General features: G+C 37.3%; 30 non-coding genes across 30 annotated transcripts; all 30 read left to right on the top strand.

Moving 5' to 3' along the window:
* Positions 1-445: 445 nt before the first annotated feature.
* TRNAF-GAA (transfer RNA phenylalanine (anticodon GAA)) lies at positions 446-518 on the top strand. Its single transcript has one exon. It is a non-coding gene; the product is annotated as a tRNA-Phe (tRNA).
* Positions 519-2,711: 2,193 nt separating this feature from the next.
* TRNAF-GAA (transfer RNA phenylalanine (anticodon GAA)) lies at positions 2,712-2,784 on the top strand. Its single transcript has one exon. It is a non-coding gene; the product is annotated as a tRNA-Phe (tRNA).
* Positions 2,785-2,936: 152 nt separating this feature from the next.
* Positions 2,937-3,009, top strand: TRNAF-GAA (transfer RNA phenylalanine (anticodon GAA)). The gene has a single exon. It is a non-coding gene; the product is annotated as a tRNA-Phe (tRNA).
* A 153-nt stretch (positions 3,010-3,162) lies between these two features.
* On the top strand, positions 3,163-3,235 carry TRNAF-AAA (transfer RNA phenylalanine (anticodon AAA)). The gene has a single exon. It is a non-coding gene; the product is annotated as a tRNA-Phe (tRNA).
* Positions 3,236-3,616: 381 nt separating this feature from the next.
* TRNAF-GAA (transfer RNA phenylalanine (anticodon GAA)) lies at positions 3,617-3,689 on the top strand. The gene has a single exon. It is a non-coding gene; the product is annotated as a tRNA-Phe (tRNA).
* Positions 3,690-4,741: 1,052 nt separating this feature from the next.
* TRNAF-GAA (transfer RNA phenylalanine (anticodon GAA)) lies at positions 4,742-4,814 on the top strand. The gene has a single exon. It is a non-coding gene; the product is annotated as a tRNA-Phe (tRNA).
* A 2,642-nt stretch (positions 4,815-7,456) lies between these two features.
* TRNAF-GAA (transfer RNA phenylalanine (anticodon GAA)) lies at positions 7,457-7,529 on the top strand. Its single transcript has one exon. It is a non-coding gene; the product is annotated as a tRNA-Phe (tRNA).
* Positions 7,530-8,136: 607 nt separating this feature from the next.
* On the top strand, positions 8,137-8,209 carry TRNAF-GAA (transfer RNA phenylalanine (anticodon GAA)). The gene has a single exon. It is a non-coding gene; the product is annotated as a tRNA-Phe (tRNA).
* A 1,061-nt stretch (positions 8,210-9,270) lies between these two features.
* On the top strand, positions 9,271-9,343 carry TRNAF-GAA (transfer RNA phenylalanine (anticodon GAA)). The gene has a single exon. It is a non-coding gene; the product is annotated as a tRNA-Phe (tRNA).
* Positions 9,344-10,631: 1,288 nt separating this feature from the next.
* Positions 10,632-10,704, top strand: TRNAF-GAA (transfer RNA phenylalanine (anticodon GAA)). The gene has a single exon. It is a non-coding gene; the product is annotated as a tRNA-Phe (tRNA).
* Positions 10,705-11,765: 1,061 nt separating this feature from the next.
* Positions 11,766-11,838, top strand: TRNAF-GAA (transfer RNA phenylalanine (anticodon GAA)). The gene has a single exon. It is a non-coding gene; the product is annotated as a tRNA-Phe (tRNA).
* A 1,061-nt stretch (positions 11,839-12,899) lies between these two features.
* On the top strand, positions 12,900-12,972 carry TRNAF-GAA (transfer RNA phenylalanine (anticodon GAA)). Its single transcript has one exon. It is a non-coding gene; the product is annotated as a tRNA-Phe (tRNA).
* Positions 12,973-13,353: 381 nt separating this feature from the next.
* Positions 13,354-13,426, top strand: TRNAF-GAA (transfer RNA phenylalanine (anticodon GAA)). The gene has a single exon. It is a non-coding gene; the product is annotated as a tRNA-Phe (tRNA).
* Positions 13,427-17,206: 3,780 nt separating this feature from the next.
* On the top strand, positions 17,207-17,279 carry TRNAF-GAA (transfer RNA phenylalanine (anticodon GAA)). Its single transcript has one exon. It is a non-coding gene; the product is annotated as a tRNA-Phe (tRNA).
* A 1,063-nt stretch (positions 17,280-18,342) lies between these two features.
* On the top strand, positions 18,343-18,415 carry TRNAF-GAA (transfer RNA phenylalanine (anticodon GAA)). The gene has a single exon. It is a non-coding gene; the product is annotated as a tRNA-Phe (tRNA).
* A 1,050-nt stretch (positions 18,416-19,465) lies between these two features.
* Positions 19,466-19,538, top strand: TRNAF-GAA (transfer RNA phenylalanine (anticodon GAA)). Its single transcript has one exon. It is a non-coding gene; the product is annotated as a tRNA-Phe (tRNA).
* A 383-nt stretch (positions 19,539-19,921) lies between these two features.
* On the top strand, positions 19,922-19,994 carry TRNAF-GAA (transfer RNA phenylalanine (anticodon GAA)). The gene has a single exon. It is a non-coding gene; the product is annotated as a tRNA-Phe (tRNA).
* Positions 19,995-20,375: 381 nt separating this feature from the next.
* TRNAF-GAA (transfer RNA phenylalanine (anticodon GAA)) lies at positions 20,376-20,448 on the top strand. The gene has a single exon. It is a non-coding gene; the product is annotated as a tRNA-Phe (tRNA).
* Positions 20,449-20,602: 154 nt separating this feature from the next.
* Positions 20,603-20,675, top strand: TRNAF-GAA (transfer RNA phenylalanine (anticodon GAA)). Its single transcript has one exon. It is a non-coding gene; the product is annotated as a tRNA-Phe (tRNA).
* Positions 20,676-20,829: 154 nt separating this feature from the next.
* On the top strand, positions 20,830-20,902 carry TRNAF-GAA (transfer RNA phenylalanine (anticodon GAA)). Its single transcript has one exon. It is a non-coding gene; the product is annotated as a tRNA-Phe (tRNA).
* Positions 20,903-21,510: 608 nt separating this feature from the next.
* TRNAF-GAA (transfer RNA phenylalanine (anticodon GAA)) lies at positions 21,511-21,583 on the top strand. Its single transcript has one exon. It is a non-coding gene; the product is annotated as a tRNA-Phe (tRNA).
* Positions 21,584-21,964: 381 nt separating this feature from the next.
* TRNAF-GAA (transfer RNA phenylalanine (anticodon GAA)) lies at positions 21,965-22,037 on the top strand. The gene has a single exon. It is a non-coding gene; the product is annotated as a tRNA-Phe (tRNA).
* A 2,197-nt stretch (positions 22,038-24,234) lies between these two features.
* On the top strand, positions 24,235-24,307 carry TRNAF-GAA (transfer RNA phenylalanine (anticodon GAA)). The gene has a single exon. It is a non-coding gene; the product is annotated as a tRNA-Phe (tRNA).
* Positions 24,308-24,687: 380 nt separating this feature from the next.
* Positions 24,688-24,760, top strand: TRNAF-GAA (transfer RNA phenylalanine (anticodon GAA)). Its single transcript has one exon. It is a non-coding gene; the product is annotated as a tRNA-Phe (tRNA).
* Positions 24,761-25,143: 383 nt separating this feature from the next.
* Positions 25,144-25,216, top strand: TRNAF-GAA (transfer RNA phenylalanine (anticodon GAA)). Its single transcript has one exon. It is a non-coding gene; the product is annotated as a tRNA-Phe (tRNA).
* A 381-nt stretch (positions 25,217-25,597) lies between these two features.
* On the top strand, positions 25,598-25,670 carry TRNAF-GAA (transfer RNA phenylalanine (anticodon GAA)). The gene has a single exon. It is a non-coding gene; the product is annotated as a tRNA-Phe (tRNA).
* A 607-nt stretch (positions 25,671-26,277) lies between these two features.
* Positions 26,278-26,350, top strand: TRNAF-GAA (transfer RNA phenylalanine (anticodon GAA)). Its single transcript has one exon. It is a non-coding gene; the product is annotated as a tRNA-Phe (tRNA).
* Positions 26,351-26,733: 383 nt separating this feature from the next.
* On the top strand, positions 26,734-26,806 carry TRNAF-GAA (transfer RNA phenylalanine (anticodon GAA)). The gene has a single exon. It is a non-coding gene; the product is annotated as a tRNA-Phe (tRNA).
* A 381-nt stretch (positions 26,807-27,187) lies between these two features.
* On the top strand, positions 27,188-27,260 carry TRNAF-GAA (transfer RNA phenylalanine (anticodon GAA)). Its single transcript has one exon. It is a non-coding gene; the product is annotated as a tRNA-Phe (tRNA).
* A 154-nt stretch (positions 27,261-27,414) lies between these two features.
* TRNAF-GAA (transfer RNA phenylalanine (anticodon GAA)) lies at positions 27,415-27,487 on the top strand. The gene has a single exon. It is a non-coding gene; the product is annotated as a tRNA-Phe (tRNA).
* The last annotated feature ends 211 nt before the right edge of the window (positions 27,488-27,698 follow it).

Here is a 27,698-nt window from a genome sequence, read left to right on the forward strand (position 1 = left end):
AAAAACCACGCTACCCTCGCCTGAGACCCACTAACTCAGCCACGTTGTGAAAAATACACATACAAATTCCTCACGTCATCGACGGGACTCGAACTGAGGTCTTTTCCACCCGATGTGGGGGAGAATGGCAATTCTACCAATGCTACCCATGAGGGCAATGCTATATCTAAAATTCACGAATAATTCTAAATGAAATTTTTAATTTTGGAAAAAAGGAGTGACGATGATGATCCCGTGACCTTATTCTCGTATTACGCTATCCGCGATAATTTCAGAATGTATCGTTCACTAATACAGAGGGCAGAGTGAATATTAAAAAAAAATAATAATAATCTTATATTTTCAATAAAAAACTGGCAAACTGCCAGCAACTGTTATCGTCTGTTTATCATGCCTTTCAATTTGTTTTTGTTTGAAAAGAATGATTAAGACTACGATAACAGGCGCCGAAATAGCTCAGTTGGGAGAGCGTTAGACTGAAGATCTAAAGGTCCCTGGTTCGATCCCGGGTTTCGGCACACTCCCGTTTTACACTTTTCTTAATACCATTAAATCTGAATCTGACCAGAACAAATCTTTTAAACTGAACCGCGGTTTCCATCTTTGTATCATTATTACCTTATTTAACAATATTTTTGAACAAAATGTTTCCATTCGATAAGTTTATTCAAGTAACACATTAAAGTGACGAGATTTACTGAACCAAAAAGGGGATTACCATTTGCATTCACCAGCGTCATCTTCTGGTGTTCCCCAACCCTTCGTTTGGTGTTCGCAGATCCTAAATTGTTCCGAGGTCCTCTCTGCATTATAGCATTCGTATTAAAGTGCCCATCGCTAAGGACCACCCAAACATCAGACTTATTTCTACCATCATTCACGAAAGAAGACTCATCTTTGCAAAATAACGGATGGTCTTACTTCTGAACCAGAATTCTGGGCTAACCACAGTCTGCTAATTGCTAACTGCCAGTCCCAAGCCTTAGGGCCAACCCAGTCCTTCAGACCACTTCAAACGGGTTAAAGGGGCTCATATCTGACGAGTATGGGCTTGGCACACCCAGGGTCCTGAGCTGGATATCATCATTCTTATCTTTCTTGGTGATTTCCTTCTACTTCTCTCTCTCTCTCTCTCTCTCTCTCTCTCAGGGTAACTCGGAAATTTATTCTAGCTGGTGCAGCTTAAGCCTCATGCTTCCTTGCACTATATGGCTAGTAATAATAAGAATAAGCTATCTGGTCGGTTCCAACCCATGCAAATGTTGCAGTACATGCACTCCCTGGACGGGGACCTGCACAGTTTGCAGTGATTAAAATTAGAGACAGAAATGACCCAATCGACCTCATTCTCAGAATCATGTCGCAGGAAATTAGAAAATGCTTAAAATTTTAATTTTGAAAAAAGGAGCGATTATGGTGATGATTCCATGACCTTATATGCGTATTGCACAATCATAATAATTTCAGAAAGTATCCTTCGCGAATACAGAACCAGGGTGAATATTAAAAAAAAAATAAAAAAAAAAAAAAAAAAGGAAGATTCTTATATTTTTAACAAGACACTCTGCCAACAACCAAACTGCCAACAACTGTTATCGTCTGCTCACCATTTCTTTTCGTTTGGTAAGAACGATTAAAAATTTGCAATGGATGCCGAAATAGCTGAGTTGGGAGAGAGTTATAATAAAGATCTAAAGGTCCCTGGGTCGATCTCCGATTTTGGCAAACTATACTTTTCTTACTTACTATTAAATTTGAATCTGACCAGAACAAACCTCTGAACTGAACCGCGGGTTTCATCTTTGTATCATTGTTACGTTATTTAAAAATGTTTTTGAACACAATGTTTCCATTCGACAAGTTTGTTTAAGTAACACATTAAAGTTACCAGATTTACTGAACAAGAAAGAGGGATACCTTTCGCATCTGGAAGCATTATCTTTTCGGGTTAACCAATCTTAGTTACCAGGGCCATGCAAATGGGAGATGCGACGGAGCCATTAAACCCTCAACATAAATAAAGGAGGCCCCAATCCCACATTTGCATCAGGGCCCCCAAGTAACTTTCCACGACCTTGCTAATTAGTTTTAGTTTGGTGCACGGAGGACCTAACATACATTTTTTCGAGGTCCACCCAACATTATACCATTCATACTAAAACGCCATTTCCTGAATTCGAATTTTTGTTTTTAATGAATTTGAAAGTGTTTCTATCGTAATTCTCAATGAAAATTTAAATTTTGGTTAACGGTGTGATGAGGAAGATTCCATAGCTCTTATTCCCGAATTGCATAATCTTAGAAACTAAATTTTGTGAATACACAAGGAAGGTTAAATATTAAAAAAAAACAATATATATATACATGGGAACATTCTTATATATTCAATAAGAAAGAGGCAAATTGCCAACAACTATTATCGTCCGATTAGATTTTTCGACTTGTTTTCGTTTGACAAGAACAATTAAGAAACGGTCAAAAGAAGCCGAAATAGCTCAGTTGGGAGAGCGTTAGACTGAAGATCTAAAGGTCCTTGGTTCGATCCCGGGTTTCGGCAAATGTATTTCGTCGTTATATCCTTTTTTTACGAAAATTAACTATTTTGAGGTTAGTTAATAAATAAGAAACTGCCAACAACTTTTATCGTCTGCTTACCACGGCGTTCCACTTCTTTTGGTTTGATAAGAACAATTAAGAAATGGTCAACAGAAGCCGAAATAGCTCAGTTGGGAGAGCGTTAGACTGAAGATCTAAAGGTCCCTGGTTCGATCCCGGGTTTCGGCAAATGTACTTCGTCGTTATATCTTTTTTTACGAAAATAAACTATTTTGAGGTTAGTTAATAAATAAGAAACTGCCAACAACTTTTATCGTCTGCTTACCACGGCTTTCGCCTTGTTTCGTTTGATCAGAACAATTAAGAAACGATCAAAAGAAGCCGAAATAGCTCAGTTGGGAGAGCGTTAGACTGAAGATCTAAAGGTCCCTGGTTCGATCCCGGGTTTCGGCAAATGTATTTCGTCGTTATATCTTTTTTTACGAAAATTAACTATTTTGAAGTCAGTTATTAAATAAGAAACTGGCAACAACTTTTATCTTCTGCTTACCACGGTGTTCCACTTCTTTTCGTTTGATAAGAACAATTAAGAAATGGTCAAAAGAAGCCGAAATAGCTCAGTTAGGAGAGCGTTAGACTAAAGATCTAAAGGTCCCTGGTTCGATCCCGAGTTTCGGCAAATGTATTTCGTCGTTATATCCTTTTTTTACGAAAATTAACTATTTTGCAGTTAGTTAATAAATAAGAAACTGGCAAAAACTTTTATCTTCTGCTTACCACGGCGTTCCACTTCTTTTGGTTTGATAAGAACAATTAAGAAATGGTCAAAAGAAGCCGAAATAGCTCAGTTGGGAGAGCGTTAGACTGAACATCTAAAGGTCCCTGGTTCGATCCCGGGTTTCGGCAAATCTATTTCTTCGTTATATCCTTTTTTTACGAAAATTAACTATTTTGAGGTTAGTTAATAAATAAGAAACTGCCAACAACTTTTATCGTCTGCTTACCACGGCTTTCGCCTTGTTTTCGTTTGATCAGAACAATTAAGAAACGGTCAAAAGAAGCCGAAATAGCTCAGTTGGGAGAGCGTTAGACTGAAGATCTAAAGGTCCCTGGTTCGATCCCGGGTTTCGGCAAATGTATTTCGTCGTTATATCTTTTTTTACGAAAATTAACTATTTTGAGGTTAGTTAATAAATAAGAAACTGCCAACAACTTTTATCGTCTGCTTACCACGGCTTTCGCCTTGTTTTCGTTTGATCAGAACAATTAAGAAAAGGTTAAAAGAAGCCGAAATAGCTCATTTGGGAGACTGAAGATCTAAAGGTCCCTGTTTCGATCCCGGGTTTCGGCAAATGTATTTCGTCGTTATATCCTTTTTTTACGAAAATTAACTATTTTGAAGTTAGTTAATAAATAAGAAACTGCCAACAACTTTTATCGTCTGCTTACCACGGCTTTCGCCTTGTTTTCGTTTGATCAGAACAATTAAGAAACGGTCAAAAGAAGCCGAAATAGCTCATTTGGGAGAGCGTTAGACTGAAGATCTAAAGGTCCCTGGTTCGATCCCGGGTTTCGGCAAATGTATTTCGTCGTTATATCCTTTTTTTACGAATATTAACAATTTTGCAGTTAGTTAATAAATAAGAAACTGGCAACAACTTTTATCTTCTGCTTACCACGGCGTTCCACTTCTTTTGGTTTGATAAGAACAATTAAGAAATGGTCAAAAGAAGCCGAAATAGCTCAGTTGGGAGAGCGTTAGATTGAAGATCTAAAGGCCCATGGTTCGATCCCGGGTTTCGGTAAATGTATTTCGTTGTTATATCCTTTTTTTACGAAAATTAACTATTTTGAGGTTAGTTAATAAATAAGAAACTGCCAACAACTTTTATCGTCTGCTTACCACGGCTTTCGCCTTGTTTTCGTTTGATCAGAACAATTAAGAAACGGTCAAAAGAAGCCGAAATAGGTCATTTGGGAGAGCGTTAGACTGAAGATCTAAAGGTCCCTGGTTCGAACCCGGGTTTCTGCAAATTTATTTCGTCGTTATATCCTTTTTTACGAAAATTAACTATTTTGAAGTTAGTTAATAAATAAGAAACTGGCAACAACTTTTATCTTCTGCTTACCACGGCGTTACACTTCTTTTGGTTTGATAAGAACAATTAAGAAATGGTCAAAAGAAGCCGAAATAGCTCAGTTGGGAGAGCGTTAGACTGAAGATCTAAAGGTCCCTGGTTCGATCCCGGGTTTCGGCAAATGTATTTCGTCGTTATATCTTTTTTTACGAAAATTAACTATTTTGAGGTTAGTTAATAAATAAGAAACTGCCAACAACTTTTATCGTCTGCTTACCACGGCTTTCGCCTTGTTTTCGTTTGATCAGAACAATTAAGAAACGGTCAAAAGAAGCCGAAATAGCTCATTTGGGAGAGCGTTAGACTGAAGATCTAAAGGTCCCTGGTTCGATCCCGGGTTTCGGCAAATGTATTTCGTCGTTATATCCTTTTTTTACGAATATTAACAATTTTGCAGTTAGTTAATAAATAAGAAACTGGCAACAACTTTTATCTTCTGCTTACCACGGCGTTCCACTTCTTTTGGTTTGATAAGAACAATTAAGAAATGGTCAAAAGAAGCCGAAATATCTCAGTTGGGACAGCGTTAGACTGAAGATCTGAAGGTCCCCGGTTCGATCCCGGGTTTCGGCAAATGTATTTCGTCGTTATATCCTTTTTTTACGAAAATTAACTATTTTGAGGTTAGTTAATAAATAAGAAACTGCAAACAACGTTTATCGTCTGCTTACCACGGCTTTCGCCTTGTTTTCGTTTGATCAGAACAATTAAGAAAAGGTTAAAAGAAGCCGAAATAGCTCATTTGGGAGACTGAAGATCTAAAGGTCCCTGTTTCGATCCCGGGTTTCGGCAAATGTATTTCGTCGTTATATCCTTTTTTTACGAAAATTAACTATTTTGAAGTTAGTTAATAAATAAGAAACTGCCAACAACTTTTATCGTCTGCTTACCACGGCTTTCGCCTTGTTTTCGTTTGATCAGAACAATTAAGAAACGGTCAAAAGAAGCCGAAATAGCTCATTTGGGAGAGCGTTAGACTGAAGATCTAAAGGTCCCTGGTTCGATCCCGGGTTTCGGCAAATGTATTTCGTCGTTATATCCTTTTTTTACGAATATTAACAATTTTGCAGTTAGTTAATAAATAAGAAACTGGCAACAACTTTTATCTTCTGCTTACCACGGCGTTCCACTTCTTTTGGTTTGATAAGAACAATTAAGAAATGGTCAAAAGAAGCCGAAATAGCTCAGTTGGGAGAGCGTTAGACTGAAGATCTAAAGGTCCCTGGTTCGATCCCGGGTTTCGGTAAATGTATTTCGTTGTTATATCCTTTTTTTAAGAAAATTAACTATTTTGAGGATAGTTAATAAATAAGAAACTGCCAACAACTTTTATCGTCTGCTTACCACGGCTTTCGCCTTGTTTTCGTTTGATCAGAACAATTAAGAAACGGTCAAAAGAAGCCGAAATAGCTCATTTGGGAGAGCTTTAGACTGAAGATCTAAAGGTCCCTGGTTCGATCCCGGGTTTCGGCAAATGTATTTCGTCGTTATATCCTTTTTTTACGAAAATTAACTATTTTGAAGTTAGTTAATAAATAAGAAACTGCCAACAACTTTTATCGTCTGCTTACCACGGCTTTCGCCTTGTTTTCGTTTGATCAGATCAATTAAGAAACGGTCAAAAGAAGCCGAAATAACTCATTTGGGAGAGCGTTAGACTGAAGATCTAAAGGTCCCTGTTTCGATCCCGGGTTTCGGCAAATGTATTTCGTCGTTATATCCTTTTTTTACGAAAATTCACTATTTTGAAGTTAGTTAATAAATAAGAAACTGCCAACAACTTTTATCTTCTGCTTACCACGGCGTTCCACTTCTTTTGGTTTGATAAGAACAATTAAGAAATGGTCAAAAGAAGCCCGAAATAGCTCAGTTGGGAGAGCGTTAGACTGAAGATCTAAAGATCCCTGGTTCGATCCCGGGTTTCGGCAAATGTATTTCGTCGTTATATCCTTTTTTTAAGAAAATTAACTATTTTGAAGTTAGTTAATAAATAAGAAACTGCCAACAACTTTTATCGTCTGCTTACCACGGCTTTCGCCTTGTTTTCGTTTGATCAGAACAATTAAGAAACGGTCAAAAGAAGCCGAAATAGCTCATTTGGGAGAGCGTTAGACTGAAGATCTAAAGGTCCCTGGTTCGATCCCGGGTTTCGGCAAATGTATTTCGTCGTTATATCCTTTTTTTACGAAAATTAACTATTTTGAAGTTAGTTAATAAATAAGAAACTGGCAACAACTTTTATCTTCTGCTTACCACGGCGTTCCACTTCTTTTGGTTTGATAAGAACAATTAAGAAATGGTCAAAAGAAGCCGAAATAGCTCAGTTGGGAGAGCGTTAGATTGAAGATCTAAAGGCCCATGGTTCGATCCCGGGTTTCGGTAAATGTATTTCGTTGTTATATCCTTTTTTTACGAAAATTAACTATTTTGAGGTTAGTTAATAAATAAGAAACTGCCAACAACTTTTATCGTCTGCTTACCACGGCTTTCGCCTTGTTTTCGTTTGATCAGAACAATTAAGAAACGGTCAAAAGAAGCCGAAATAGGTCATTTGGGAGAGCGTTAGACTGAAGATCTAAAGGTCCCTGGTTCGAACCCGGGTTTCTGCAAATTTATTTCGTCGTTATATCCTTTTTTACGAAAATTAACTATTTTGAAGTTAGTTAATAAATAAGAAACTGGCAACAACTTTTATCTTCTGCTTACCACGGCGTTACACTTCTTTTGGTTTGATAAGAACAATTAAGAAATGGTCAAAAGAAGCCGAAATAGCTCAGTTGGGAGAGCGTTAGACTGAAGATCTAAAGGTCCCTGGTTCGATCCCGGGTTTCGGCAAATGTATTTCGTCGTTATATCTTTTTTTACGAAAATTAACTATTTTGAGGTTAGTTAATAAATAAGAAACTGCCAACAACTTTTATCGTCTGCTTACCACGGCTTTCGCCTTGTTTTCGTTTGATCAGAACAATTAAGAAACGGTCAAAAGAAGCCGAAATAACTCATTTGGGAGAGCGTTAGACTGAAGATCTAAAGGTCCCTGGTTCGATCCCGGGTTTCGGCAAATGTATTTCGTCGTTATATCCTTTTTTTACGAAAATTAACTATTTTGAAGTTAGTTAATAAATAAGAAACTGGCAACAACTTTTATCTTCTGCTTACCACGGCGTTCCACTTCTTTTGGTTTGATAAGAACAATTAAGAAACGGTCAAAAGAAGCCGAAATAGGTCATTTGGGAGAACGTTAGACTGAAGATCTAAAGGTCCCTGGTTCGAACCCGGGTTTCTGCAAATTTATTTCGTCGTTATATCCTTTTTTTACGAAAATTAACTATTTTGAAGTTAGTTAATAAATAAGAAACTGGCAACAACTTTTATCTTCTGCTTACCACGGCGTTACACTTCTTTTTGTTTGATAAGAACAATTAAGAAATGGTCAAAAGAAGCCGAAATAGCTCAGTTGGGAGAGCGTTAGACTGAAGATCTAAAGGTCCCTGGTTCGATCCCGGGTTTCGGCAAATGTATTTCGTCGTTATATCTTTTTTTACGAAAATTAACTATTTTGAGGTTAGTTAATAAATAAGAAACTGCCAACAGCTTTTATCGTCTGCTTACCACGGCTTTCGCCTTGTTTTCGTTTGATCAGAACAATTAAGAAACGGTCAAAAGAAGCCGAAATAGCTCATTTGGGAGAGCGTTAGACTGAAGATCTAAAGGTCCCTGTTTCGATCCCGGGTTTTGGCAAATGTATTTCGTCGTTATATCCTTTTTTTACGAAAATTCACTATTTTGAGGTTAGTTAATAAACAAGAAACTGCCAACAACTTTTATCGTCTGCTTACCACGGCTTTCGCCTTGTTTTCGTTTGATCAGAACAATTAAGAAACGGTCAAAAGAAGCCGAAATAGCTCATTTGGAAGAGCGTTAGACTGAAGATCTAAAGGTCCCTGGTTCGATCCCGGGTTTCGGCAAATGTATTTCGTCGTTATATCCTTTTTTTACGAAAATTAACTATTTTGAAGTTAGTTAATAAATAAGAAACTGGCAACAACTTTTATCTTCTGCTTACCACGGCGTTACACTTCTTTTGGTTTGATAAGAACAATTAAGAAATGGTCAAAAGAAGCCGAAATAGCTCAGTTGGGAGAGCGTTAGACTGAAGATCTAAAGGTCCCTGGTTCGAACCCGGGTTTCTGCAAATGTATTTCGTCGTTACATCCTTTTTTTACGAAAATTAACTATTTTGCAGTGAGTTAATAAATAAGAAACTGGCAACAACTTTTATCTTCTGCTTACCACGGCGTTCCACTTCTTTTGGTTTGATAAGAACAATTAAGAAATGGTCAAAAGAAGCCGAAATAGCTCATTTGGGAGAGCGTTAGACTGAAGATCTAAAGGTCCCTGTTTCGATCCCGGGTTTTGGCAAATGTATTTCGTCGTTATATCCTTTTTTTACGAAAATTAACTATTTTGAAGTTAGTTAATAAATAAGAAACTGGCAACAACTTTTATCTTCTGCTTACCACGGCGTTACACTTCTTTTGGTTTGATAAGAACAATTAAGAAATGGTCAAAAGAAGCCGAAATAGCTCAGTTGGGAGAGCGTTAGACTGAAGATCTAAAGGTCCCTGGTTCGATCCCGGGTTTCGGCAAATGTATTTCGTCGTTATATCTTTTTTTACGAAAATTAACTATTTTGAGGTTAGTTAATAAATAAGAAACTGCCAACAACTTTTATCGTCTGCTTACCACGGCTTTCGCCTTGTTTTCGTTTGATCAGAACAATTAAGAAACGGTCAAAAGAAGCCGAAATAGCTCAGTTGGGAGAGCGTTAGACTGAAGATCTAAAGGTCCCTGGTTCGATCCCTGGTTTCGGCAAATGTATTTCGTCGTTATATCCTTTTTTTACGAAAATTAACTATTTTGAGGTTAGTTAATAAATAAGAAACTGCCAACAGCTTTTATCGTCTGCTTACCACGGCTTTCGCCTTGTTTTCGTTTGATCAGAACAATTAAGAAACGGTTAAAAGAAGCCGAAATAGCTCATTTGGGAGAGCGTTAGACTGAAGATCTAAAGGTCCCTGGTTCGATTCCGGGTTTGGGCAAATGTATTTCGTCGTTATATCCTTTTTTTACGAAAATTAACTATTTTGAAGTTAGTTAATAAATAAGAAACTGGCAACAACTTTTATCTTCTGCTTACCACGGCGTTCCACTTCTTTTGGTTTGATAAGAACAATTAAGAAATGGTCAAAAGAAGCCGAAATAGCTCATTTGGGAGAGCGTTAGACTGAAGATCTAAAGGTCCCTGGTTCGATCCCGGGTTTCTGCAAATTTATTTCGTCGTTATATCCTTTTTTTACGAAAATTAACTATTTTGAGGTTAGTTAATAAACAAGAAACTGCCAACAACTTTTATCGTCTGCTTACCACGGCTTTCGCCTTGTTTTCGTTTGATCAGAACAATTAAGAAACGGTCAAAAGAAGCCGAAATAACTCATTTGGGAGAGCGTTAGACTGAAGATCTAAAGGTCCCTGGTTCGATCCCGGGTTTCGGCAAATGTATTTCGTCGTTATATCCTTTTTTTACGAAAATTAACTATTTTGAAGTTAGTTAATAAATAAGAAACTGGCAACAACTTTTATCTTCTGCTTACCACGGCGTTCCACTTCTTTTGGTTTGATAAGAACAATTAAGAAACGGTCAAAAGAAGCCGAAATAGGTCATTTGGGAGAACGTTAGACTGAAGATCTAAAGGTCCCTGGTTCGAACCCGGGTTTCTGCAAATTTATTTCGTCGTTATATCCTTTTTTTACGAAAATTAACTATTTTGAAGTTAGTTAATAAATAAGAAACTGGCAACAACTTTTATCTTCTGCTTACCACGGCGTTACACTTCTTTTTGTTTGATAAGAACAATTAAGAAATGGTCAAAAGAAGCCGAAATAGCTCAGTTGGGAGAGCGTTAGACTGAAGATCTAAAGGTCCCTGGTTCGATCCCGGGTTTCGGCAAATGTATTTCGTCGTTATATCTTTTTTTACGAAAATTAACTATTTTGAGGTTAGTTAATAAATAAGAAACTGCCAACAGCTTTTATCGTCTGCTTACCACGGCTTTCGCCTTGTTTTCGTTTGATCAGAACAATTAAGAAACGGTCAAAAGAAGCCGAAATAGCTCATTTGGGAGAGCGTTAGACTGAAGATCTAAAGGTCCCTGTTTCGATCCCGGGTTTTGGCAAATGTATTTCGTCGTTATATCCTTTTTTTACGAAAATTCACTATTTTGAGGTTAGTTAATAAACAAGAAACTGCCAACAACTTTTATCGTCTGCTTACCACGGCTTTCGCCTTGTTTTCGTTTGATCAGAACAATTAAGAAACGGTCAAAAGAAGCCGAAATAGCTCATTTGGAAGAGCGTTAGACTGAAGATCTAAAGGTCCCTGGTTCGATCCCGGGTTTCGGCAAATGTATTTCGTCGTTATATCCTTTTTTTACGAAAATTAACTATTTTGAAGTTAGTTAATAAATAAGAAACTGGCAACAACTTTTATCTTCTGCTTACCACGGCGTTACACTTCTTTTGGTTTGATAAGAACAATTAAGAAATGGTCAAAAGAAGCCGAAATAGCTCAGTTGGGAGAGCGTTAGACTGAAGATCTAAAGGTCCCTGGTTCGAACCCGGGTTTCTGCAAATGTATTTCGTCGTTACATCCTTTTTTTACGAAAATTAACTATTTTGCAGTGAGTTAATAAATAAGAAACTGGCAACAACTTTTATCTTCTGCTTACCACGGCGTTCCACTTCTTTTGGTTTGATAAGAACAATTAAGAAATGGTCAAAAGAAGCCGAAATAGCTCATTTGGGAGAGCGTTAGACTGAAGATCTAAAGGTCCCTGTTTCGATCCCGGGTTTTGGCAAATGTATTTCGTCGTTATATCCTTTTTTTACGAAAATTAACTATTTTGAAGTTAGTTAATAAATAAGAAACTGGCAACAACTTTTATCTTCTGCTTACCACGGCGTTACACTTCTTTTGGTTTGATAAGAACAATTAAGAAATGGTCAAAAGAAGCCGAAATAGCTCAGTTGGGAGAGCGTTAGACTGAAGATCTAAAGGTCCCTGGTTCGATCCCGGGTTTCGGCAAATGTATTTCGTCGTTATATCTTTTTTTACGAAAATTAACTATTTTGAGGTTAGTTAATAAATAAGAAACTGCCAACAACTTTTATCGTCTGCTTACCACGGCTTTCGCCTTGTTTTCGTTTGATCAGAACAATTAAGAAACGGTCAAAAGAAGCCGAAATAGCTCAGTTGGGAGAGCGTTAGACTGAAGATCTAAAGGTCCCTGGTTCGATCCCTGGTTTCGGCAAATGTATTTCGTCGTTATATCCTTTTTTTACGAAAATTAACTATTTTGAGGTTAGTTAATAAATAAGAAACTGCCAACAGCTTTTATCGTCTGCTTACCACGGCTTTCGCCTTGTTTTCGTTTGATCAGAACAATTAAGAAACGGTTAAAAGAAGCCGAAATAGCTCATTTGGGAGAGCGTTAGACTGAAGATCTAAAGGTCCCTGGTTCGATTCCGGGTTTGGGCAAATGTATTTCGTCGTTATATCCTTTTTTTACGAAAATTAACTATTTTGAAGTTAGTTAATAAATAAGAAACTGGCAACAACTTTTATCTTCTGCTTACCACGGCGTTCCACTTCTTTTGGTTTGATAAGAACAATTAAGAAATGGTCAAAAGAAGCCGAAATAGCTCATTTGGGAGAGCGTTAGACTGAAGATCTAAAGGTCCCTGGTTCGATCCCGGGTTTCTGCAAATTTATTTCGTCGTTATATCCTTTTTTTACGAAAATTAACTATTTTGAGGTTAGTTAATAAACAAGAAACTGCCAACAACTTTTATCGTCTGCTTACCACGGCTTTCGCCTTGTTTTCGTTTGATCAGAACAATTAAGAAACGGTTAAAAGAAGCCGAAATAGCTCATTTGGGAGAGCGTTAGACTGAAGATCTAAAGGTCCCTGGTTCGATCCCGGGTTTCGGCAAATGTATTTCGTCGTTATATCCTTTTTTTACGAAAATTCACTATTTTGAAGTTAGTTAATAAATAAGAAACTGCCAACAACTTTTATCTTCTGCTTACCACGGCGTTCCACTTCTTTTGGTTTGATAAGAACAATTAAGAAAAGGTCAAAAGAAGCCGAAATAGCTCAGTTGGGAGAGCGTTAGACTGAAGATCTAAAGGTCCCTGGTTCGATCCCGGGTTTCGGCAAATGTATTTCGTCGTTATATCCTTTTTTTAAGAAAATTAACTATTTTGAAGTTAGTTAATAAATAAGAAACTGCCAACAACTTTTATCGTCTGCTTACCACGGCTTTCGCCTTGTTTTCGTTTGATCAGAACAATTAAGAAACGGTCAAAAGAAGCCGAAATAGCTCAGTTAGGAGAGCGTTAGACTGAAGATCTAAAGGTCCCTGGTTCGATCCCGGGTTTCGGCAAATGTATTTCGTCGTTATATCCTTTTTTTACGAAAATTAACTATTTTGAAGTTAGTTAATAAATAAGAAACTGGCAACAACTTTTATCTTCTGCTTACCACGGCGTTACACTTCTTTTGGTTTGATAAGAACAATTAAGAAATGGTCAAAAGAAGCCGAAATAGCTCAGTTGGGAGAGCGTTAGACTGAAGATCTAAAGGTCCCTGGTTCGATCCCGGGTTTCGGCAAATGTATTTCGTCGTTATATCTTTTTTTACGAAAATTAACTATTTTGAGGTTAGTTAATAAATAAGAAACTGCCAACAACTTTTATCGTCTGCTTACCACGGCTTTCGCCTTGTTTTCGTTTGATCAGAACAATTAAGAAACGGTCAAAAGAAGCCGAAATAACTCATTTGGGAGAGCGTTAGACTGAAGATCTAAAGGCCCATGGTTCGATCCCGGGTTTCGGTAAATGTATTTCGTTGTTATATCCTTTTTTTACGAAAATTAACTATTTTGAGGTTAGTTAATAAATAAGAAACTGCCAACAACTTTTATCGTCTGCTTACCACGGCTTTCGCCTTGTTTTTGTTTGATCAGAACAATTAAGAAACGGTTAAAACAAATCGAAATAGCTCAATTGGGAGAGCGTTAGACTGAAGGTCTAAAGGTCCCTGGTTCGATCCCGCGTTTCGGCAAATGTATTTCGTTGTTATATCCCTTTTTACGAAAATTAACTATTTTGAGGTTAGTTAATAAATAAGAAACTGCCAACAGCTTTTATCGTCTGCTTACCACGGCTTTCGCCTTGTTTTCATTTGATCAGAACAATTAAGAAATGGTCAAAAGAAGCCGAAATAGCTCAATTGGGAGAGCGTTAGACTGAAGATCTAAAGGTCCCTGGTTCGATCCCGGGTTTCGGCAAATGTATTTCGTCGTTATATCTTTTTTTACGAAAATTAACTATTTTGAGGTTAGTTAATAAATAAGAAACTGCCAACAACTTTTATCGTCTGCTTACCACGGCTTTCGCCTTGTTTTCGTTTGATCAGAACAATTAAGAAACGGTCAAAAGAAGCCGAAATAGGTCATTTGGGAGAGCGTTAGACTGAAGATCTAAAGGTCCCTGGTTCGAACCCGGGTTTCTGCAAATTTATTTCGTCGTTATATCCTTTTTTTACGAAAATTAACTATTTTGGAGTTAGTTAATAAATAAGAAACTGGCAACAACTTTTATCTTCTGCTTACCACGGCGTTACACTTCTTTTGGTTTGATAAGAACAATTAAGAAATGGTCAAAAGAAGCCGAAATACCTCAGTTGGGAGAGCGTTAGACTGAAGATCTAAAGGTCCCTGGTTCGATCCCGGGTTTCGGCAAATGTATTTCGTCGTTATATCTTTTTTTACGAAAATTAACTATTTTGAAGTTAGTTAATAAATAAGAAACTGGCAACAACTTTTATCTTCTGCTTACCACGGCGTTCCACTTCTTTTGGTTTGATAAGAACAATTAAGAAATGGTCAAAAGAAGCCGAAATAGCTCAGTTGGGAGAGCGTTAGACTGAAGATCTAAAGGTTCCTGGTTCGATCCCGGGTTTCGGCAAAAGTATTTCGTCGTTATATCCTTTTTTTACGAAAATTAACTATTTTGAAGTTAGTTAATAAATAAGAAACTGGCAACAACTTTTATCTTCTGCTTACCACGGCGTTCCACTTTTTTGGTTTGATAAGAACAATTAAGAAATGGTCAAAAGAAGCCGAAATAGCTCAGTTGGTAGAGCGTTAGACTGAAGATCCAAAGGCCCATGGTTCGATCCCGGGTTTCGGTAAATGTATTTCGTTGTTATATCCTTTTTTTACGAAAATTAACTATTTTGAGGTTAGTTAATAAATAAGAAACTGCCAACAACTTTTATTGTCTGCTCACCACGGCTTTCGCCTTGTTTTTGTTTGATCAGAACAATTAAGAAACGGTTAAAAGAAATCCAAATAACTCAATTGGGAGAGCGTTAGACTGAAGGTCTAAAGGTCCCTGGTTCGATCCCGGGTTTGGGCAAATGTATATCGTCGTTATATCCTTTTTTTAAGAAAATTAACTATTTTGAGGATAGTTAATAAATAAGAAACTGCCAACAACTTTTATCGTCTGCTTACCACGGCTTTCGCCTTGTTTTCGTTTGATCAGAACAATTAAGAAACGGTCAAAAGAAGCCGAAATAGCTCATTTGGGACAGCTTTAGACTGAAGGTCTAAAGGTCCCTGGTTCGATCCCGGGTTTCGGCAAATGTATTTCGTCGTTATATCCTTTTTTTACGAAAATTAACTATTTTGAAGTTAGTTAATAAATAAGAAACTGCCAACAACTTTTATCGTCTGCTTACCACGGCTTTCGCCTTGTTTTTGTTTGATCAGAACAATTAAGAAACGGTTAAAAGAAATCGAAATAGCTCAATTGGGCGAGCGTTAGACTGAAGGTCTAAAGGTCCCTGGTTCGATCCCGGGTTTCGGCAAATGTACTTCGTCGTTATATCTTTTTTTACGAAAATTAACTATTTTGAGGTTAGTTAATAAATAAGAAACTGCCAACAACTTTTATCGTCTGCTTACCACGGCTTTCGCCTTGTTTTTGTTTGATCAGAACAATTAAAAAACGGTTAAAAGAAATCGAAATAGCTCAATTGGGAGAGCGTTAGACTGAAGGTCTAAAGGTCCCTGGTTCGATCCCGGGTTTCGGCAAATGTATTTCGTCGTTATATCCTTTTTTTACGAAAATTAACTATTTTGAGGTTAGTTAATAAATAAGAAACTGCCAACAACTTTTATCGTCTGCTTACCACGGCTTTCGCCTTGTTTTTGTTTGATCAGAACAATTAAGAAACGGTTAAAAGAAATCGAAATAGCTCAATTGGGCGAGCGTTAGACTGAAGGTCTAAAGGTCCCTGGTTCGATCCCGGGTTTCGGCAAATGTACTTCGTCGTTATATCTTTTTTTACGAAAATTAACTATTTTGAGGTTAGTTAATAAATAAGAAACTGCCAACAACTTTTATCGTCTGCTTACCACGGCTTTCGCCTTGTTTTCGTTTGATCAGAACAATTAAGAAACAGTCAAAAGAAGCCGAAATAACTCATTTGGGAGAGCGTTAGACTGAAGATCTAAAGGTCCCTGTTTCGATCCCGGGTTTCGGCAAATGTATTTCGTCGTTATATCCTTTTTTTACGAAAATTCACTATTTTGAAGTTAGTTAATAAATAAGAAACTGCCAACAACTTTTATCTTCTGCTTAGCACGGCGTTCCACTTCTTTTGGTTTGATAAGAACAATTAAGAAATGGTCAAAAGAAGCCCGAAATAGCTCAGTTGGGAGAGCGTTAGACTGAAGATCTAAAGATCCCTGGTTCGATCCCGGGTTTCGGCAAATGTATTTCGTCGTTATATCCTTTTTTTAAGAAAATTAACTATTTTGAAGTTAGTTAATAAATAAGAAACTGCCAACAACTTTTATCGTCTGCTTACCACGGCTTTCGCCTTGTTTTCGTTTGATCAGAACAATTAAGAAACGGTCAAAAGAAGCCGAAATAGCTCAGTTAGGAGAGCGTTAGACTGAAGATCTAAAGGTCCCTGGTTCGATCCAGGGTTTCTGCAAATTTATTTCGTCGTTATATCCTTTTTTTACGAAAATTAACTATTTTGAGGGTAGTTAATAAACAAGAAACTGCCAACAACTTTTATCGTCTGCTTACCACGGCTTTCGCCTTGTTTTCGTTTGATCAGAACAATTAAGAAACGGTCAAAAGAAGCCGAAATAGCTCATTTGGGAGAGCGTTAGACTGAAGATCTAAAGGTCCCTGGTTCGATCCCGGGTTTGGGCAAATGTATTTCGTCGTTATATCCTTTTTTTACGAAAATTAACTATTTTGAAGTTAGTTAATAAATAAGAAACTGGCAACAACTTTTATCTTCTGCTTACCACGGCGTTCCACTTCTTTTGGTTTGATAAGAACAATTAAGAAATGGTCAAAAGAAGCCGAAATAGCTCAGTTGGGAGAGCGTTAGACTGAAGATCTAAAGGTCCCTGGTTCGATCCCGGGTTTCGGCAAATGTATTTCGTCGTTATATCTTTTTTTACGAAAATTAACTATTTTGAGGTTAGTTAATAAATAAGAAACTGCCAACAACTTTTATCGTCTGCTTACCACGGCTTTCGCCTTGTTTTCGTTTGATCAGAACAATTAAGAAACGGTCAAAAGAAGCCGAAATAACTCATTTGGGAGAGCGTTAGACTGAAGATATAAAGGTCCCTGGTTCGATCCCGGGTTTCGGCAAATGTATTTCGTCGTTATATCCTTTTTTTACGAAAATTAACTATTTTGAGGTTAGTTAATAAATAAGAAACTGTCAACAACTTTTATAGTCTGCTTACCACGGCTTTCGCCTTGTTTTCGTTTGATCAGAACAATTAAGAAACGGTCAAAAGAAGCCGAAATAGCTCAGTTGGGAGAGCGTTAGACTGAAGGTCTAAAGGTCCCTGGTTCGATCCCGGGTTTCGGCAAATGTGTTTCGTCGTTATATCCTTTTTTTACGAAAATTAACTATTTTGAAGTTAGTTAATAAATAAGAAACTGGCAACAACTTTTATCTTCTGCTTACCACGGCGTTCCACTTCTTTTGGTTTGATAAGAACAATTAAGAAATGGTCAAAAGAAGCCGAAATAGCTCAGTTGGGAGAGCATTAGACTGAAGATCTAAAGGTCCCTGGTTCGATCCCGGGTTTCGGCAAATGTATTTGTTCGTTATATGCTTTTTTTACGAAAATTAACTATTTTGAGGTTAGTTAATAAATAAGAAACTGCCAACAACTTTTATCGTCTGCTTACCACGGCTTTCGCCTTGTTTTTTCCTTTGATCAGAACAATTAAGAAACGGTCAAAAGAAGCCGAAATAGCTCAGTTGGGAGAGCGTTAGACTGAAGATCTAAAGGTCCCTGGTTCGATCCCGGCTTTCGGCAAATGTATTTCGTCGTTATATCCTTTTTTTACGAAAATTAACTATTTTGAAGTTAGTTAATAAATAAGAAACTGGCAACAACTTTTATCTTCTGCTTACCACGGCGTTCCACTTCTTTTGGTTTGATAAGAACAATTAAGAAATGGTCAAAAGAAGCCGAAATAGCTCAGTTGGGAGAGCGTTAGACTGAAGATCTAAAGGTCCCTGGTTCGATCCCGGGTTTCGGCAAATGTATTTCTTCGTTATATCCTTTTTTTACGAAAATTAACTATTTTGAGGTTAGTTAATAAATAAGAAACTGCCAACAACTTTTATCGTCTGCTTACCACGGCTTTCGCCTTGTTTTCGTTTGATCAGAACAATTAAGAAACGGTCAAAAGAAGCCGAAATTGCTCAGTTGGGAGAGCGTTAGACTGAAGATCTAAAGGTCCCTGGTTCGATCCCGGGTTTCGGCAAATGTATTTCGTCGTTATATCCTTTTTTTACGAAAATTAACTATTTTGAAGTTAGTTAATAAATAAGAAACTGGCAACAACTTTTATCTTCTGCTTACCACGGCGTTCCACTTCTTTTGGTTTGATAAGAACAATTAAGAAATAGTCAAAAGAAGCCGAAATAGCTCAGTTGGGAGAGCGTTAGTCTGAAGATATAAAGGCCCATGGTTCGATCCCGGATTTCGGCAAATGTATTTCGTTGTTATATCCTTTTTTTACGAAAATTAACTATTTTGAGGTTAGTTAATAAATAAGAAACTGCCAACAACTTTTATCGTCTGCTTACCACGGCTTTCGCCTTGTTTTTGTTTGATCAGAACAATTAAGAAACGGTTAAAAGAAATCGAAATAGCTCAATTGAGAGAGCGTTAGACTGAAGGTCTAAAGGTCCCGGGTTTCGGCAAATGTATTTCGTCGTTATATCCTTCTTTTACGAAAATTAAGTATTTTGAGGTTAGTTAATAAATAAGAAACTGCCAACAACTTTTATCGTCTGCTTACCACGGCTTTCGCCTTGTTTTTGTTTGATCAGAACAATTAAAAAACGGTTAAAAGAAATCGAAATAGCTCAATTGGGAGAGCGTTAGACTGAAGGTCTAAAGGTCCCTGGTTCGATCCCGGGTTTCGGCAAATGTATTTCGTCGTTATATCCTTTTTTTACGAAAATTAACTATTTTGAGGTTAGTTAATAAATAAGAAACTGTCAACAACTTTTATAGTCTGCTTACCACGGCTTTCGCCTTGTTTTCGTTTGATCAGAACAATTAAGAAACGGTCAAAAGAAGCCGAAATAGCTCAGTTGGGAGAGCGTTAGACTGAAGATCTAAAGGTCCCTGGTTCGATCCCGGGTTTCGGCAAATGTGTTTCGTCGTTATATCCTTTTTTTACGAAAATTAACTATTTTGAAGTTAGTTAATAAATAAGAAACTGGCAACAACTTTTATCTTCTGCTTACCACGGCGTTCCACTTCTTTTGGTTTGATAAGAACAATTAAGAAATGGTCAAAAGAAGCCGAAATAGCTCAGTTGGGAGAGCATTAGACTGAAGATCTAAAGGTCCCTGGTTCGATCCCGGGTTTCGGCAAATGTATTTGTTCGTTATATGCTTTTTTTACGAAAATTAACTATTTTGAGGTTAGTTAATAAATAAGAAACTGCCAACAACTTTTATCGTCTGCTTACCACGGCTTTCGCCTTGTTTTTTCCTTTGATCAGAACAATTAAGAAACGGTCAAAAGAAGCCGAAATAGCTCAGTTGGGAGAGCGTTAGACTGAAGATCTAAAGGTCCCTGGTTCGATCCCGGGTTTCGGCAAATGTATTTCGTCGTTATATCCTTTTTTTACGAAAATTAACTATTTTATGGTTAGTTAATAAATAAGAAACTGCCAACAGCTTTTATCGTCTGCTTACCACGGCTTTCGCCTTGTTTTCGTTTGATCAGAACAATTAAGAAACGGTTAAAAGAAGCCGAAATAGCTCATTTGGGAGAGCGTTAGACTGAAGATCTAAAGGTCCCTGGTTCGATTCCGGGTTTGGGCAAATGTATTTCGTCGTTATATCCTTTTTTTACGAAAATTAACTATTTTGAAGTTAGTTAATAAATAAGAAACTGGCAACAACTTTTATCTTCTGCTTACCACGGCGTTCCACTTCTTTTGGTTTGATAAGAACAATTAAGAAATGGTCAGAAGAAGCCGAAATAGCTCAGTTGGGAGAGCGTTAGACTGAAGATCTAAAGGTCCCTGGTTCGATCCCGGGTTTCGGCAAATGTATTTCTTCGTTATATCCTTTTTTTACGAAAATTAACTATTTTGAGGTTAGTTAATAAATAAGAAACTGCCAACAACTTTTATCGTCTGCTTACCACGGCTTTCGCCTTGTTTTCGTTTGATCAGAACAATTAAGAAACGGTCAAAAGAAGCCGAAATAGCTCAGTTGGGAGAGCGTTAGACTGAAGATCTAAAGGTCCCTGGTTCGATCCCGGGTTTCGGCAAATGTATTTCGTCGTTATATCCTTTTTTTACGAAAATTAACTATTTTGAAGTTAGTTAATAAATAAGAAACTGGCAACAACTTTTATCTTCTGCTTACCACGGCGTTCCACTTCTTTTGGTTTGATAAGAACAATTAAGAAATGGTCAAAAGAAGCCGAAATAGCTCAGTTGGGAGAGCGTTAGACTGAAGATCTAAAGGTCCCTGGTTCGATCCCGGGTTTCGGCAAATGTATTTCTTCGTTATATCCTTTTTTTACGAAAATTAACTATTTTGAGGTTAGTTAATAAATAAGAAACTGGCAACAACTTTTATCTTCTGCTTACCACGGCGTTCCACTTCTTTTCGTTTGATCAGAACAATTAAGAAACGGTTAAAAGAAATCGAAATAGCTCAATTGGTAGAGCGTTAGACTGAAGGTCTAAAGGTCCCTGGTTCGATCCCGGGTTTCGGCAAATATATTTTGTCGTTATATCCTTTTTTTACGAAAATTAACTATTTTGAGGTTAGTTAATAAATAAGAAACTGGCAACAACTTTTATCTTCTGCTTACCACGGCGTTCCACTTCTTTTGGTTTGATAAGAACAATTAAGAAATGGTCAAAAGAAGCCGGAATAGCTCAGTTGGGAGAGCGTTAGACTGAAGATCTAAAGGTACCTGGTTCGATCCCGGGTTTCGGCAAATGTATTTCTTCGTTATATCCTTTTTTTACGAAAATTAACTATTTTGAGGTTAGTTAATAAATAAGAAACTGCCAACAACTTTTATCGTCTGCTTACCACGGCTTTCGCCTTGTGTTCGTTTGATCAGAACAATTAAGAAACGGTCAAAAGAAGCCGAAATAGCTCAGTTGGGAGAGCGTTAGACTGAAGATCTAAAGGTCCCTGGTTCGATCCCGGGTTTCGGCAAATGTATTTCGTCGTTATATCCTTTTTTTACGAAAATTAACTATTTTGAAGTTAGTTAATAAATAAGAAACTGCCAACAGCTTTTATCGTCTGCTTACCACGGCTTTCGCCTTGTTTTCGTTTGATCAGAACAATTAAGAAACGGTCAAAAGAAGCCGAAATAGGTCATTTGGGAGAACGTTAGACTGAAGATCTAAAGGTCCCTGGTTCGAACCCGGGTTTCTGCAAATTTATTTCGTCGTTATATCCTTTTTTTACGAAAATTAACTATTTTGAAGTTAGTTAATAAATAAGAAACTGGCAACAACTTTTATCTTCTGCTTACCACGGCGTTACACTTCTTTTTGTTTGATAAGAACAATTAAGAAATGGTCAAAAGAAGCCGAAATAGCTCAGTTGGGAGAGCGTTAGACTGAAGATCTAAAGGTCCCTGGTTCGATCCCGGGTTTCGGCAAATGTATTTCGTCGTTATATCCTTTTTTTACGAAAATTAACTATTTTGAAGTTAGTTAATAAATAAGAAACTGGCAACAACTTTTATCTTCTGCTTACCACGGCGTTCCACTTCTTTTGGTTTGATAAGAACAATTAAGAAATGGTCAAAAGAAGCCGAAATAGCTCAGTTGGGAGAGCGTTAGATTGAAGATCTAAAGGCCCATGGTTCGATCCCGGGTTTCGGCAAATGTATTTAGTCGTTATATCCTTTTTTTACGAATATTAACTATTTTGAAGTTAGTTAATAAATAAGAAACTGGCAACAACTTTTATCTTCTGCTTACCACGGCGTTCCACTTCTTTTGGTTTGATAAGAACAATTAAGAAATGGTCAAAAGAAGCCGAAATAGCTCAGTTGGGAGAGCGTTAGACTGAAGATCTAAAGGTTCCTGGTTCGATCCCGGGTTTCGGCAAAAGTATTTCGTCGTTATATCCTTTTTTTACGAAAATTAACTATTTTGAAGTTAGTTAATAAATAAGAAACTGGCAACAACTTTTATCTTCTGCTTACCACGGCGTTCCACTTCTTTTGGTTTGATAAGAACAATTAAGAAATGGTCAAAAGAAGCCGAAATAGCTCAGTTGGGAGAGCGTTAGACTGAAGATCTAAAGGTTCCTGGTTCGATCCCGGGTTTCGGCAAAAGTATTTCGTTGTTATATCCTTTTTTTACGAAAATTAACTATTTTGAGGTTAGTTAATAAATAAGAAACTGCCAACAACTTTTATCGTCTGCTTACCACGGCTTTCGCCTTGTTTTTGTTTGATCAGAACAATTAAGAAACGGTTAAAAGAAATCGAAATAGCTCAATTGGGCGAGCGTTAGACTGAAGGTCTAAAGGTCCCTGGTTCGATCCCGGGTTTCGGCAAATGTATTTCGTCGTTATATCCTTTTTTTACGAAAATTCACTATTTTGAAGTTAGTTAATAAATAAGAAACTGCCAACAACTTTTATCTTCTGCTTACCACGGCGTTCCACTTCTTTTGGTTTGATAAGAACAATTAAGAAATGGTCAAAAGAAGCCCGAAATAGCTCAGTTGGGAGAGCGTTAGACTGAAGATCTAAAGATCCCTGGTTCGATCCCGGGTTTCGGCAAATGTATTTCGTCGTTATATCCTTTTTTTAAGAAAATTAACTATTTTGAAGTTAGTTAATAAATAAGAAACTGCCAACAACTTTTATCGTCTGCTTACCACGGCTTTCGCCTTGTTTTTGTTTGATCAGAACAATTAAGAAACGGTTAAAAGAAATCGAAATAGCTCAATTGGGCGAGCGTTAGACTGAAGGTCTAAAGGTCCCTGGTTCGATCCCGGGTTTCGGCAAATGTACTTCGTCGTTATATCTTTTTTTACGAAAATTAACTATTTTGAGGTTAGTTAATAAATAAGAAACTGCCAACAACTTTTATCGTCTGCTTACCACGGCTTTCGCCTTGTTTTCGTTTGATCAGAACAATTAAGAAACAGTCAAAAGAAGCCGAAATAACTCATTTGGGAGAGCGTTAGACTGAAGATCTAAAGGTCCCTGTTTCGATCCCGGGTTTCGGCAAATGTATTTCGTCGTTATATCCTTTTTTTACGAAAATTCACTATTTTGAAGTTAGTTAATAAATAAGAAACTGCCAACAACTTTTATCGTCTGCTTACCACGGCTTTCGCCTTGTTTTCGTTTGATCAGAACAATTAAGAAACGGTCAAAAGAAGCCGAAATAGCTCAGTTAGGAGAGCGTTAGACTGAAGATCTAAAGGTCCCTGGTTCGATCCAGGGTTTCTGCAAATTTATTTCGTCGTTATATCCTTTTTTTACGAAAATTAACTATTTTGAGGGTAGTTAATAAACAAGAAACTGCCAACAACTTTTATCGTCTGCTTACCACGGCTTTCGCCTTGTTTTCGTTTGATCAGAACAATTAAGAAACGGTCAAAAGAAGCCGAAATAGCTCATTTGGGAGAGCGTTAGACTGAAGATCTAAAGGTCCCTGGTTCGATCCCGGGTTTGGGCAAATGTATTTCGTCGTTATATCCTTTTTTTACGAAAATTAACTATTTTGAAGTTAGTTAATAAATAAGAAACTGGCAACAACTTTTATCTTCTGCTTACCACGGCGTTCCACTTCTTTTGGTTTGATAAGAACAATTAAGAAATGGTCAAAAGAAGCCGAAATAGCTCAGTTGGGAGAGCGTTAGACTGAAGATCTAAAGGTCCCTGGTTCGATCCCGGGTTTCGGCAAATGTATTTCGTCGTTATATCTTTTTTTACGAAAATTAACTATTTTGAGGTTAGTTAATAAATAAGAAACTGCCAACAACTTTTATCGTCTGCTTACCACGGCTTTCGCCTTGTTTTCGTTTGATCAGAACAATTAAGAAACGGTCAAAAGAAGCCGAAATAGCTCAGTTGGGAGAGCGTTAGACTGAAGGTCTAAAGGTCCCTGGTTCGATCCCGGGTTTCGGCAAATGTGTTTCGTCGTTATATCCTTTTTTTACGAAAATTAACTATTTTGAAGTTAGTTAATAAATAAGAAACTGGCAACAACTTTTATCTTCTGCTTACCACGGCGTTCCACTTCTTTTGGTTTGATAAGAACAATTAAGAAATGGTCAAAAGAAGCCGAAATAGCTCAGTTGGGAGAGCATTAGACTGAAGATCTAAAGGTCCCTGGTTCGATCCCGGGTTTCGGCAAATGTATTTGTTCGTTATATGCTTTTTTTACGAAAATTAACTATTTTGAGGTTAGTTAATAAATAAGAAACTGCCAACAACTTTTATCGTCTGCTTACCACGGCTTTCGCCTTGTTTTTTCCTTTGATCAGAACAATTAAGAAACGGTCAAAAGAAGCCGAAATAGCTCAGTTGGGAGAGCGTTAGACTGAAGATCTAAAGGTCCCTGGTTCGATCCCGGCTTTCGGCAAATGTATTTCGTCGTTATATCCTTTTTTTACGAAAATTAACTATTTTGAAGTTAGTTAATAAATAAGAAACTGGCAACAACTTTTATCTTCTGCTTACCACGGCGTTCCACTTCTTTTGGTTTGATAAGAACAATTAAGAAATGGTCAAAAGAAGCCGAAATAGCTCAGTTGGGAGAGCGTTAGACTGAAGATCTAAAGGTCCCTGGTTCGATCCCGGGTTTCGGCAAATGTATTTCTTCGTTATATCCTTTTTTTACGAAAATTAACTATTTTGAGGTTAGTTAATAAATAAGAAACTGCCAACAACTTTTATCGTCTGCTTACCACGGCTTTCGCCTTGTTTTCGTTTGATCAGAACAATTAAGAAACGGTCAAAAGAAGCCGAAATAGCTCATTTGGGAGAGCGTTAGACTGAAGATCTAAAGGTCCCTGGTTCGATCCCGGGTTTGGGCAAATGTATTTCGTCGTTATATCCTTTTTTTACGAAAATTAACTATTTTGAAGTTAGTTAATAAATAAGAAACTGGCAACAACTTTTATCTTCTGCTTACCACGGCGTTCCACTTCTTTTGGTTTGATAAGAACAATTAAGAAATGGTCAAAAGAAGCCGAAATAGCTCAGTTGGGAGAGCGTTAGACTGAAGATCTAAAGGTCCCTGGTTCGATCCCGGGTTTCGGCAAATGTATTTCGTCGTTATATCTTTTTTTACGAAAATTAACTATTTTGAGGTTAGTTAATAAATAAGAAACTGCCAACAACTTTTATCGTCTGCTTACCACGGCTTTCGCCTTGTTTTCGTTTGATCAGAACAATTAAGAAACGGTCAAAAGAAGCCGAAATAACTCATTTGGGAGAGCGTTAGACTGAAGATCTAAAGGTCCCTGGTTCGATCCCGGGTTTCGGCAAATGTATTTCGTCGTTATATCCTTTTTTTACGAAAATTAACTATTTTGAGGTTAGTTAATAAATAAGAAACTGTCAACAACTTTTATAGTCTGCTTACCACGGCTTTCGCCTTGTTTTCGTTTGATCAGAACAATTAAGAAACGGTCAAAAGAAGCCGAAATAGCTCAGTTGGGAGAGCGTTAGACTGAAGGTCTAAAGGTCCCTGGTTCGATCCCGGGTTTCGGCAAATGTGTTTCGTCGTTATATCCTTTTTTTACGAAAATTAACTATTTTGAAGTTAGTTAATAAATAAGAAACTGGCAACAACTTTTATCTTCTGCTTACCACGGCGTTCCACTTCTTTTGGTTTGATAAGAACAATTAAGAAATGGTCAAAAGAAGCCGAAATAGCTCAGTTGGGAGAGCGTTAGACTGAAGATCTAAAGGTCCCTGGTTCGATCCCGGGTTTCGGCAAATGTATTTGTTCGTTATATGCTTTTTTTACGAAAATTAACTATTTTGAGGTTAGTTAATAAATAAGAAACTGCCAACAACTTTTATCGTCTGCTTACCACGGCTTTCGCCTTGTTTTTTCCTTTGATCAGAACAATTAAGAAACGGTCAAAAGAAGCCGAAATAGCTCAGTTGGGAGAGCGTTAGACTGAAGATCTAAAGGTCCCTGGTTCGATCCCGGCTTTCGGCAAATGTATTTCGTCGTTATATCCTTTTTTTACGAAAATTAACTATTTTGAAGTTAGTTAATAAATAAGAAACTGGCAACAACTTTTATCTTCTGCTTACCACGGCGTTCCACTTCTTTTGGTTTGATAAGAACAATTAAGAAATGGTCAAAAGAAGCCGAAATAGCTCAGTTGGGAGAGCGTTAGACTGAAGATCTAAAGGTCCCTGGTTCGATCCCGGGTTTCGGCAAATGTATTTCTTCGTTATATCCTTTTTTTACGAAAATTAACTATTTTGAGGTTAGTTAATAAATAAGAAACTGCCAACAACTTTTATCGTCTGCTTACCACGGCTTTCGCCTTGTTTTCGTTTGATCAGAACAATTAAGAAACGGTCAAAAGAAGCCGAAATTGCTCAGTTGGGAGAGCGTTAGACTGAAGATCTAAAGGTCCCTGGTTCGATCCCGGGTTTCGGCAAATGTATTTCTTCGTTATATCCTTTTTTTACGAAAATTAACTATTTTGAGGTTAGTTAATAAATAAGAAACTGCCAACAACTTTTATCGTCTGCTTACCACGGCTTTCGCCTTGTTTTCGTTTGATCAGAACAATTAAGAAACGGTCAAAAGAAGCCGAAATAGCTCAGTTGGGAGAGCGTTAGACTGAAGATCTAAAGGTCCCTGGTTCGATCCCGGGTTTCGGCAAATGTATTTCGTCGTTATATCCTTTTTTTACGAAAATTAACTATTTTGAAGTTAGTTAATAAATAAGAAACTGGCAACAACTTTTATCTTCTGCTTACCACGGCGTTCCACTTCTTTTGGTTTGATAAGAACAATTAAGAAATGGTCAAAAGAAGCCGAAATAGCTCAGTTGGGAGAGCGTTAGACTGAAGATCTAAAGGTCCCTGGTTCGATCCCGGGTTTCGGCAAATGTATTTCTTCGTTATATCCTTTTTTTACGAAAATTAACTATTTTGAGGTTAGTTAATAAATAAGAAACTGCCAACAACTTTTATCGTCTGCTTACCACGGCTTTCGCCTTGTTTTCGTTTGATCAGAACAATTAAGAAACGGTCAAAAGAAGCCGAAATTGCTCAGTTGGGAGAGCGTTAGACTGAAGATCTAAAGGTCCCTGGTTCG

The sequence above is a fragment of the Mastigoproctus giganteus genome, chromosome 6, assembly GCF_048544385.1.
Source record: "Mastigoproctus giganteus isolate SK-2022 chromosome 6, ASM4854438v1, whole genome shotgun sequence".
Classification (NCBI taxonomy): Eukaryota; Metazoa; Arthropoda; class Arachnida; order Uropygi; family Thelyphonidae; genus Mastigoproctus; species Mastigoproctus giganteus.